General features: G+C 32.4%; 1 long non-coding RNA gene across 1 annotated transcript; it reads left to right on the forward strand.

Moving 5' to 3' along the window:
* The first annotated feature begins 848 nt into the window (after positions 1-848).
* LOC126879597 (uncharacterized) lies at positions 849-11413 on the forward strand. Its single transcript, XR_007696144.1, has 5 exons — positions 849-1187; positions 1249-1372; positions 1428-1534; positions 2429-2564; positions 7539-11413. It is a non-coding gene; the product is annotated as an uncharacterized LOC126879597 (long non-coding RNA).
* The last annotated feature ends 231 nt before the right edge of the window (positions 11414-11644 follow it).

Here is an 11644-nt window from a genome sequence, read left to right on the forward strand (position 1 = left end):
TTAAATAACCAAAAACATTTATTATTATCAATAATATAAATTTTCTAAACCAATTATTTAAGTTCAATATCCCAAAAAATAATAATTTTAGTTAAATATTTTACACATTCCTACTCTACTGATACATTCAAACGAAAATGACAATTCTGTGTTGCTGGTTGCGGTCAATTATGTTATGTTCTCAGACTCAGTGTGATCATCGTAAACAAACATTGCATTGCATGTGCATGTGAGTTTGTTTTCTTTTCTCATAATATTGTGGACTAAACAAACTTATTACGTTTTACATATACTGAAAAGTGAAAAAAGAAATTTTGAAAATGTGATTATTTTCTTCATTTTAAAAATCCAATTGAGTAGTGTATTCTTAAATAATACCTAAACATTTGGAAAATTATTCACTTATTTACTATTCTAAGCTTTTGGTAATGCTGTGGGATTCTGAGGTAAAAAATCTTAAATGATTACAGGGTGTTTTTGTAGAGAAGGTAAAAAAACAACATTATACTGACAGTGTATAATCAATAAAAGAGATCATTTAATAATGATTTAATAATGATAATATATTTTAAGGCTAAAAATGACAGATGGATGTTCTGAGTAGTACATATTTAATACGAATTAAATATAAAATATACGAATAAAAAGTATTTTTATTTCAAAAATATAATAATAAATATATTTAGATCTAGTATTTTTTATGTTAAGTTAGTAATAACGAGTGATCCAAAATTATTGGGATCGCAGCTATCTGTGCAAAAAATTACGTATGTCGTGTTTTAATCCGAAAGACCGCCGGAGTGTGACGCAACGCCAACTGCAGCTATCTTCAGTGTTGTTATGTCGTTATGATCTCTAATAATCTCTTTCAACAAAGAATTGGAAAGTTACTCAGACCTTTTAATTCGTATAAAGTTTAAATTTTGCTTCCTCTGCTACTTTTTATGTTTAAATATAGTGTTTTCTAAAATTATCTATCATAATTGGGTCTTATATTTCTGTGAAATATAGTTTTTTAGCGATATTCCCAAGCATCGGCTAGAAACTTGTGACCAAGTATTTTGTAAAATAAAAATGGTAATGTGCTTTACCCCGGACTGTAAACAATATAGTGAAAATGGTAGATGTAGATACTTTGTGTTTCCAAAGGATCCGGCTGAAAAGAAAAGGTGGATTTTATTACTAAGGTAAGAAAATATAGTGAAAAAAAAAAGAATTGATTTTATCGCGTTATTATTTAATTCACAGAAAGAATCTGTCCATTCTTTGGTTTGCTCTTGCCAATGTCAATTCTGACCGAGAAATTTTTGAGCATAACAAATCCAAACAGTTTCTTGAGGTACAACATAACATCTAAACGAAAAAGAGCAAAGTAAGTAGTTTTACATGTGTTGAGAGATCTATTTCAATGTATTTAAATTTGGTAGAAATCAAGTTCAAAATGGGACACAGTTAGTACTTTCCAGAAGCTTTTACCAGGACCCAGTACTTCTTGTGAAGAATCAACCCTTATCAATAAAGGAAAGAAAGCAAAGTAAGTAGTTTTACTTGTGTTAAAAACTTATAAATTTACATTATCTTTATTATTTCCCACCTTTATACGCATCGGACAAGTTTGGCAACTGTCACAGTATATATACTAAGGATGTCCACAGTTTTCACTGTATTTCTTCACTCAACTGTTCTCTCCATCTCTTTCTCTCTTACCAGTCCCCTTCCTATAGATTTCTTCTCTCCATTGCTTTGTTCACTTCATCTCTGAAGGATCTTCAGGGTCTGACTCTCTTCCTTTTTCCTATCGGTCTCCACTCTGTTATTCGGTTTATCCAACGATTTTGGTCTGCTCTTCTGACATGTCCATACCAGGTTAATCTCTTCGGTTCGATGTAGTCTATTATGTCCGAGTTCACTCTCATTCTTCTCTTTAGGCATCTCTATGTTATTTATTCTATCTCTCCTTATTACTGTGCAGCATCTCCTTGTCACTGTCACTGTGATAGTGACAATTTTAGGTGACATACTTCTCGGATACGTTTAAAGATGGGAAACGATAAATAAAATGTAAATTTATAGGTTTTTATCACTAAATTTCTCACCTCTACTAGTTTCATTTCTTTTTATCTGACAACTGAATATGTTTTACATCTTACAATTAAATGTTATTTTTATATGGGATTAGCCACAGTTGTTATCGAGGTTTCTCAATAACAACAATTGATGGTTGTACACACCTTTTCAACAAATTTCTTTGAATCTTCTTTTGATAACAATTTTCAGAGTGGAAATTAAAATGTTAAGTATTTTTAGGAAAAATATGTAATTGTCATTACCAACTGGGGCTAATCCCATATAAACATAACATTTAAAAACATGCCACAAGTCAACAGTTTTAAAACCCTATCTATTTCAATGTATTTAAATTTTGCAGAAATCAAATTCAAAACGTGGACAGTCAGCAGTTTCCAGTAGCCTTTACCAGGACCCAGTACCTCTTGTGGGTCAACTCTTGTGGAACTCAGTACCTCTCATGGATCAACCCTTACATATAAAGGAAAAACAGCAAAGTAAGTAGTTTTACTTGTATTAAAGACTTGTAAATTTACATTATATTCATTATTTCCCACCTTTAGACACATCGGACCAGTTTGACAACTGTCACTATATATATACTAAGGATTTCCACAGTCTCCACTGTATTCCTTCACTCAACTGTTCTCTCCAGCTCTTTCTGTCTTACCAGTTCCCTTCCTGTAGATTTCTTCTCTCCATTGCTTCGTCCACTTAATCTCTGAAGGATCTTCGGGGTCTGACTCTCTTCACTATGTTATTCGGTTTATCCCACGATTTTGGTCTGCTCTTCTGACATGTCCGTACCAGGTTAATCTCTTTTGTTCAATGTAGTCTATTATGTCTGAGTTCACTCCCATTCTTCTCTTTATCTCTATGTTATTTATTCTATATCTCCTTGTTACTCTGCAGCTTCTCCTTGTCACTCTCACTGTGGCAGTCACAATTTTAGTCAACATACTTCTCTGATACGTCTAAAGATGGAAAACGATAAATAAAATGTAAATTTAGAGGTTTTTATCGCTAAATTTCTTACCTCTACTAGTTTCATTTATTTTTATCTCACAACTGAATATTGTGGGCGTACTGGGAAAATCCACTAACTCACAAAAGTAAAGTTTTGAGAAAAAAAGTGCCCTCTTAGGATTTATATTGTCTTTTATTTCACCAGCTACTTCCTTCGGGGATGTTGGTCTGATTCTCTCCTCTGTCGGATTAGCCTATATCGATATTTGATCATTATTTTGGTCATCATGCGGTTTTAATGTATTTTATAAATATGTGGCAAATGTCTCTGCCTTTTGCTCATTACCAGCTACCGTCTTCTAGTTTAATGGGTGGAGAATGGGTTACTGGTCTTTTTAGCCTTTTTGTTGCTTTCCATAGAGAGTACTCCGTGCTACTATCATCCGTTAACTCTCTCAGGTAATAACTGATTGACTCATTTTTTAAATTTTGAATCTCTCTTTTAAGTTTTTGACTAGAATTGTTTAAATTTGTTTTATCTTGGGGTGCTCTGGTTTGTTGCCACTTCCGTCTAAGTTTTCTTTTCTCTTTAATTAACTTTTTAATTTGTTTCGGATAGTTGTTTCCTTTGACGTTTGATCTTATAGTAGTACTTTCCCATGCTGATTTTTGTATATTTTGTACAAGCAACTCAACTTCCTCATCTAGTTGTTCAGGTTTTTTTAATGGTACTGCTAATTCAATTCTATCTTCAAGGATTGATCTAAAACTTACCCAGTCTGTTAGTTTATTTGTTAGTATTGGTTACAATCCTTTCTGATAATCGTGTCACTCACAGTGAGTATTATGGGTGAATGATCTGAATTCATATCCCAACCTTCATTAATATCTACATAGTTATATGAAATATTTTTTATAATAAATAAATCAATTAAGTCCGGTATTTTGTTTGTATCTGTTGGCCAATAAGTCGGTCTACCTGTTGATATTACTTCACATTTCTGTTCTTTTATGGCTGCCAGTAACTCTTTTCCTTTAGTTGTTGTTAACCTTGATCCCCATTGTGTGCTTTGCATTAAAGTCACCTCCAATGATATATCTTTTTTGCAAACTTTTCAAATATTCTACATACTGTTCTTTTTTAATGGAATGCCTAGGGGGGCTATAAATTGAGCTTACATTAACTTCGCAATTAGTTTTGAGTTTGACACATACCGTAGTTGCTTGTATGTGTTCTGTTTCATATTTTAGCTCCTCATAATGTTCAATGTTCATCATCATCATTCTCTTTGCCTTATCCCTATGCGGGGTCGGCTTCCCTAATTGCATTTCTCCACCCAATTCTGTCTTGGGTCATATCAATGTTAATCCCCTTTACCAACATGTCCTGCCTTATCGCCTCCCCCCAGGTCTTCTTTGGTCTTCCTCTCCTACTCCTTCCAGGAATCTGCACTTCAGCTATTCTTCGTATTGGGTGATTAACGTCTCGACGTTGAACATGACCAAACCATCTTAACCTATGCTCTCTCATTTTGGCATCAATTGGTGCCACACCTAGACTTCCCCTAATATACTCATTTCTAATTTTATCCTTCTTTGTCACTCCACTCATCCATCTAAGCATTCTCATTTCCGCCACATGCATTCGTTGTTCCTCTTTCTTTTTCACTGCCCAACATTCAGTTCCGTACATCATAGCCGGTCTTATGGCTGTTTTATAGAATTTTCCCTTCAGCTTCATTGGAATTTTTCTGTCACACAACACACCACTCGCTTCTTTCCACTTCATCCATCCAGCCCTAATTCTACTGCATGCATCTCCATCTATTTCTCCATTACTCTGTAATACCGATCCTAGGTACTTAAAACTATTGCTTTTCACAATCATTTCACCATCCAAAGATACCATTTTATTTGTAGTAGCTCCATCTTTAAATGAACATTCCAAATACTCTGTTTTTGTCCTACTAAGTTTTAAACCTTTTTCCTCCAGAGCATGTCTCCACTGTTCCAGTTTTTGTTCTAAGTCTCTTTCACTATTTCCTACTAACACGACATCATCAGCATACATTAAGCACCATGGAATGTTACCCTGTAGTTTCGCTGTTATCTGGTCCAAAACTAATGAGAATAAATACGGACTAAGCACCGAGCCTTGGTGCAATCCTACTTTCACATTAAATTTATCAGTCTCTCCCACACCTGTCCTAACACTAGTCGTAACTCCCTCATACATATCCCTCACAATCTTTACATATTCACCAGGGACTCCTTTCGTATTGAGTGCCCACCACAGAATCTCTCGAGGAACTCTATCATATGCTTTCTCAAGATCAATGAATACCATATGAGCGCTTGTTTCTTTACTCCTGTATTTTTCCATCAACTGCCTTATAATGAAAATTGCATCTGTTGTTGATCTACCCTGCATAAAGCCAAATTGATTCTCGGATATTTCGGTCTCTTCACGTATCCGTCTGTCAATTACTCTTTCCCATATTTTCATGGTGTGGCTAAGCAGTTTTATAGCCCTGTAGTTTGTACATTGTTGTATATCTCCCTTGTTTTTGTAAACAGGTACCAGTATACTGCTTCTCCATTCGTCTGGCATTTGTCCGACTTCCATAATTCTATTAAATAGACCTGCTAGCCATCTTGTTCCTGTCTCTCCCAATGCTCTCCATACTTCCCCAGGAATATCATCTGGTCCTACCGCTTTTCCTTTCTTTATTTTTTGAAGCGCTTGAGCCACTTCCTCGTTGGTTATTTTGGTGACCATTGCTGCTACTGTCTCCGTTGACTCTACAGGCTGTCTGTCAAATTCTTCATTTAATAAGCTGTCAAAGTACTTTCTCCATCTCTTTTTGACTTCCCTTTCGTGAACTAGTATTTTATTATTTTCATCTCGGATACATCTAATCTGATTAAAATCTTTTGCTTTCTTTGCTCTCTGTTTGGCTATTTTATATATCTTCGTTTCGCCTTCCCTGGTATCAAGTTGATCGTATAGGTTTGAATACGCTTCTGCTTTGGCTTTTGCTACTGCTACTTTCGCTTCCTTTTTCGCCACCATATAGTTTTGATGTTCAATAGTTTCATAATGTTCAATGTTATTTTTTATTATTAGTGCGCTGCCTCCTTTTGCTGCATTGTCAGAATTGCTAAATAGAATTAACGATTATTGCATTCATTACGGACTAAAAATAAACAAGAAAAAAACGAAATTTATGATTGTCTCAAAAACAGAACATGGAAATGAAAGGTTAATGATAGAGCAAACCCAAATAGAAAAAGTGAAGACATACAAATATTTGGGAACCTGGGTTGATGACAAAAATGACCAAAGCCAAGAAATTAAAGTCCGAATTGAAACTGCAAGGCAAGCATTTATAAAAATGAAGACACTGCTTACAAACAAAGACCTTCAGTTGCCTCTCAGATTGAGGGCTCTACGATGCTACATATTTTCTATATTGTTATACGGAATGGAAACTAGGACATTGAAGAGACAACACATAAGAAGAATAGAAGCGTTCGAAATGTGGTGTTACAGAAGAATATTGAAAATTCAGTGGGTTCAAAGGATTACCAATGTTGAAGTGCTACGACGTTTAAATAAGGAGTTAGAAATTATGAAGAGTATAAAAACTAGGAAACTGGAATATTTGGGTCACATTACCAGAGGAGAAAAATATGAGTTGCTGAGAATTATTATGCAAGGAAGGATCCAAGGAAGAAGACGCATTTCCTGGCTGAGGAACCTTAGAGAATGGTTTAACTGTAGTTCATTACAACTGTTCAGAGCAGCAGCCAACAAAGTGACCATAGCCATTATGATATCCAACCTCCGATAGGAGAGGGAACTTTAAGAAGAAGAATACCTTATGGATTACCTCTTAAAAATCGGGTATACTGGCTATTCAACTTTTGGTACCTGGATATGATTTTGAAGGATGTTAACCACAGGTGTGGTGCACATACATGTACATAAAAATATTTGGAAAAACATTATTTTGTTCATGAAAACTTGAAAAAAGGTGGAGTTAGTTGATTTTCTTTGTCATTGAATGTGCCGATTTAAGCACGGTGGATGACGAATTTGGAGATATTCCTGATAGGGTTTTTCCTGTTAACATATTGATGTTTGTGGATTTAATGGTAGTAAAATGTCAAAATTGAAAAATATAGAGTTAGTGGATTTTCCCAGTACGCCCACGATATGTTTTACATCTTGCAAATGTTATGTTTATATGGGATTAGCCACAGTATTAGTTGTTATTGAGGTTTCTCAATAACAACAATTAACGCTTGTACACACCTTTTCAACAAATTTCTTTTAATTTTTTTTGGATAACGATTTTCTAGTGGAAATTGAAATGTCAAGTATTTTTAGGGAAAATATATAATTGTCATTACTAACTGGAGCTAATACCATATAAACATAACATTTAACTTAACATACCACAAGTCAACAGTTTTAAAACCCTATGTATTTCAATGTATAGGATGTTCAGAACCCAGTACCTCTCCACCTGCATGTGCAGTAAGAAGGAAAAAAGAAAATAAACGCAGCGCTGCCAATGAAGCTTCTCCATTTCCTTCGGTTGCAATGTAGGAAGCAGAAAATTACTTTAAAAAAAAAAGAACATCAGGAAGCACTGGATAGTGCAAAGAGGTTGTCTGCGTCTTTTTCACTTAGGTATATTGAAGGTAGCGATGAAAAAATTTTGCTCTATACTGGTTTACCATGTAGAGATGTATTTATGTGTTTATATGAGTTAATGGACTCATTTCAATTAAATGATTATCAATATTGGGCTGTTGTAAATGTACCTAAAATTGATCCATTACTACTTAAATTGATGAAATTAAAGTTAAATCTTGTGAATAAAGATTTAGGCATTAGAGAATTCATTTCAAGCAAAACAAAATATTTAAAAATACTATTAAAGAAATTCCCAGCAGGAATAAAAATAAATTATGTATGGCTACATGTTTTAACAATTCTACAAATTGCAGAACAATTTTAGACTTAACAGAAATCTACTGTAACCAGCCGAAAAATATGGAAAAACAGAAAGCAACATATAGCTCATATGTACACAAAAATACTTAAAAATGTCTAACTGGAGTGGCTCCGAATGGAGTAGTTACTTATGCTAGCAAATTATATCCAGGTTCAGTACCTGGTAAAAAAAAATTAAAGCATTGTGGTGTGTTAGAGCAGATGGTACCAGGTGACTTAATAATTGCTGATAAATGATTTTTAATTTCTGATTTGCTTCCTCCAGGTGTATGTTTAAATATACCACCTTTTTTAACAACTGCTCAATTTACACCACAACAGGTAATTCAAACCAAAACAATTGCTAAAGCAAGAATACATGTAGAAAGTACTATAAGGTGCATTAAAAGCTATAAAATTTTAAGTCTTGTACCTGCTAGTCTAGTACCACATTCTTCATTTGTATTCCAAGCTGTGCAGCATTAACAAATTTTCAATATCCTCTAATTCGGGAAGTCCAAGATTTATATAAGAAAGAAGATAACTGATATTTTCTAGTAATCAATTCTACGTTGCACATAATCACGGAAAGGGTAGTCTCACAAATATCGTTTTAAGAGTTTCATATAGCCAAATTAATATAAATCAAAAATATGTAAATTACCTTGCTTGTAAATTTAAAAAACTAAAATCCTCACTATTTTACATGGAAAACAGTTATGTTGTATTGAGCCTCCCTGTGCATGGCTCTAACATTTGATTTAGTGTTCCTTAGTTGAATAATTCACTTCATTTGAAAATTGCATAAGATATTGTCATACTTAGTTGGTTTTGTACTTTTTTAAACTTTCACTTTATAAAGAACCACTGAAAGCTGTATCAACTGCGAGAGATCTATGTGTTCAATTAGATTCTACACTAAATTTTTATGCACATTGTGATGATGTGAATAACCAGGCATTTCAAATGTTAGGCTTCATTATCAGAACTTCTAGATGTTTGCACAACATTAATTCCATTAGACTGATTTACATTTCCCTAGTTAGATCTGTTTTTGAGTATTGCTCAGTTTGGTCACCCACTTATGAAGTCCAAATTGTCAAGCTTGAAAAAGTTCAAAATAACTTCATTAGGTATTGAAGTTTTGAACTGCACAAACCGTTAAGCGATTATTAAGTACCTTTACCTTACTGTTAAACCTTTAAGTAATTACTCCGTAATTGGAAACACATTAAACCTACCTAAGTTATCTTCCAGACAGATTTACGCTGATATTTTGTTTCTACATAAACTACTGAATTCCAGAATAAATTGCAATGATCTGCTGTTGTATCTAATTGATTTTAATGTTCCCTCTAGAGTCATTAGATTATCTCAAAATTTTGTAATTAAATTTCATAGCTGCTATTTTGGTAGGCATTCTCTATTGAATGGAATGATTCTAAATGGAAATACTTTGATTTGTTACTGTGCACTTCTGATGATGTTTGTAGACAACATATAAAAAAACTTTTATAACTTAGGTGATTTCTGTTTGTTATGTATTTTATCTTATTTTAATATTTGTTTTATTCTATAGGGCTGCTTGGCTGACTTTTGTCGTATTTACTCCATTTTTATATTTAATGTATCACTTGATATATTTGTAATATGTTATGTATATTACTAGGAGGTTCTCTAAATTTATTTATATTTTTATTTTATTTATTTATTTACGGGGTACCACCCAATATATTATATAATTGAGTGGTACCCCGTAAATAAATAAAATAAAAATATAAATTTAGAGAATATTCTAGTAAATACATACAGATATTAGCAGTATATATGAGTGTTTCAATATATGAGACTCTGTGTGCAACAAGGGCGCACTCGCCATTGGAGTTCACCCTTATTGCACGAAAATCCTCATATTGTAATTATTTTTATAAGACAATGTTTAACTTAGTTGATGTTATCTTATTTTAATATTCTTGAAATAAATATTGTCAAATTAATGAGTGAATGAATTAATTCAATGAGCTAGCTAATTAGTTTCGAGTAACATTTTACTGTGAAACATAAATGAGATAAAAAAATATCAAATTTAAAAAACTAAAAAATATTTTGTTTTTTTTATTACCACAGGACAAGCCCAATACAGTTACAATTTTTTACAAATTTTGGGATACTAATAAATATGAAAAAAATCATATATGTAACACATAAAATATAATAGTTAAAAGAAATAAATTACATATAGAACAAATTAGAAACAGACTGGTAATGGTGGACAAAACAAAACAATTAAGAGGCAATATTAATTTGTTGCAAGTCGCGTATAAATTGGTTAGGTGTGGAACTAAAATTAATTAAGCCTCTCAGTATTTTGATTTGCTAGACGTAACATTCTAGTTATAGGTTCATTGAGACCATAATTACATCGATGAAATGGTACATGAAAAGTGTTTTCAACTGCATTTCGAGTACTGTATGAAGGGACTTTAAAATCAAGCTTAGACAATAAATAATTACTATTTGCTGTACTATTTAATAAAGTACACAGAATTTTCAAATAATGGTGATAACGACGTTCTTCCAGGGTATTGATATTTATATATTATGCTCTAATTTCTTCATAACTGCAAAACCTGTTACTCCCATTAATAACTCTAATTTTAAATCCCAAAAACCCAAGGAATTTATTTTGAACTTCTTCAATTTTTTCTGCGTAAACATTATAGTTATATTATAAATGAAAATTCTCAATATTTTACACAACAAATAGTTATGTTGTATTGCGGCTCACCTGTCTACAACATTTGGTGTATTGTTCCTTAATTTCAATCAAGTAATTTACTGATTCACTTTTGTTATGTCACAATACCATAGTTGGTTTTGTACTTTGTTATACTTTTACGTTGTAAAATTAGGTACAGTGCACAGATTCTAAAGGTGCTGGTGTCTATGCGCAGTATTATAGTCGGTGTTGAGAGAGAAAAGTATTTGAAATAATGAAATAAAATATTATTTCGAATACTTTCTCATACAGCGACTATAATAATATGCATATACTCTATCTCTCAACGGCTCCTTTAGAATCTGTGCACTGCATTAGCAATTAATTATATATAATTTGTAAGTGTTTGAATATATTGTAATTAATTTTGTAACACAATTTATTAATGTTACAATATAGTTATTACTGAAATAAAAATATTGTTGAAAAAAAGTGAATGAACTAATTCAATGATCGATCTAGTTAACTAGCTTTATGTAACATTTGAAAATTAAAACTCTTTCTATGCATGTAATCTGGTAAATAAAGACAATAATGTTCTCTTTTTGCTATTTGCAATATGTATAGATATACAAAATAAACAGAAAAATATTGTTTTGAAGTGTTTTATTCACAAATAAAAATGGTATACATATATTTAATTAAGTAAAAATCTTTTAATCAATTTATATTTTCTTCCCAGCCTTTTTCAATAGGGATATCATAGAAGACTGATTCCAAGCGTGTCCAAATCACTAAGTGACACATTCCTTTGCGTTAAATACAAGTTTCCCTGAATTTGATGGTAATAATCATGTTTTGTATTTAGTACTACTTTATTTTTTATT

This window comes from Diabrotica virgifera, chromosome 2 (assembly GCF_917563875.1).
Source record: "Diabrotica virgifera virgifera chromosome 2, PGI_DIABVI_V3a".
Taxonomy (NCBI): Eukaryota; Metazoa; Arthropoda; class Insecta; order Coleoptera; family Chrysomelidae; genus Diabrotica; species Diabrotica virgifera.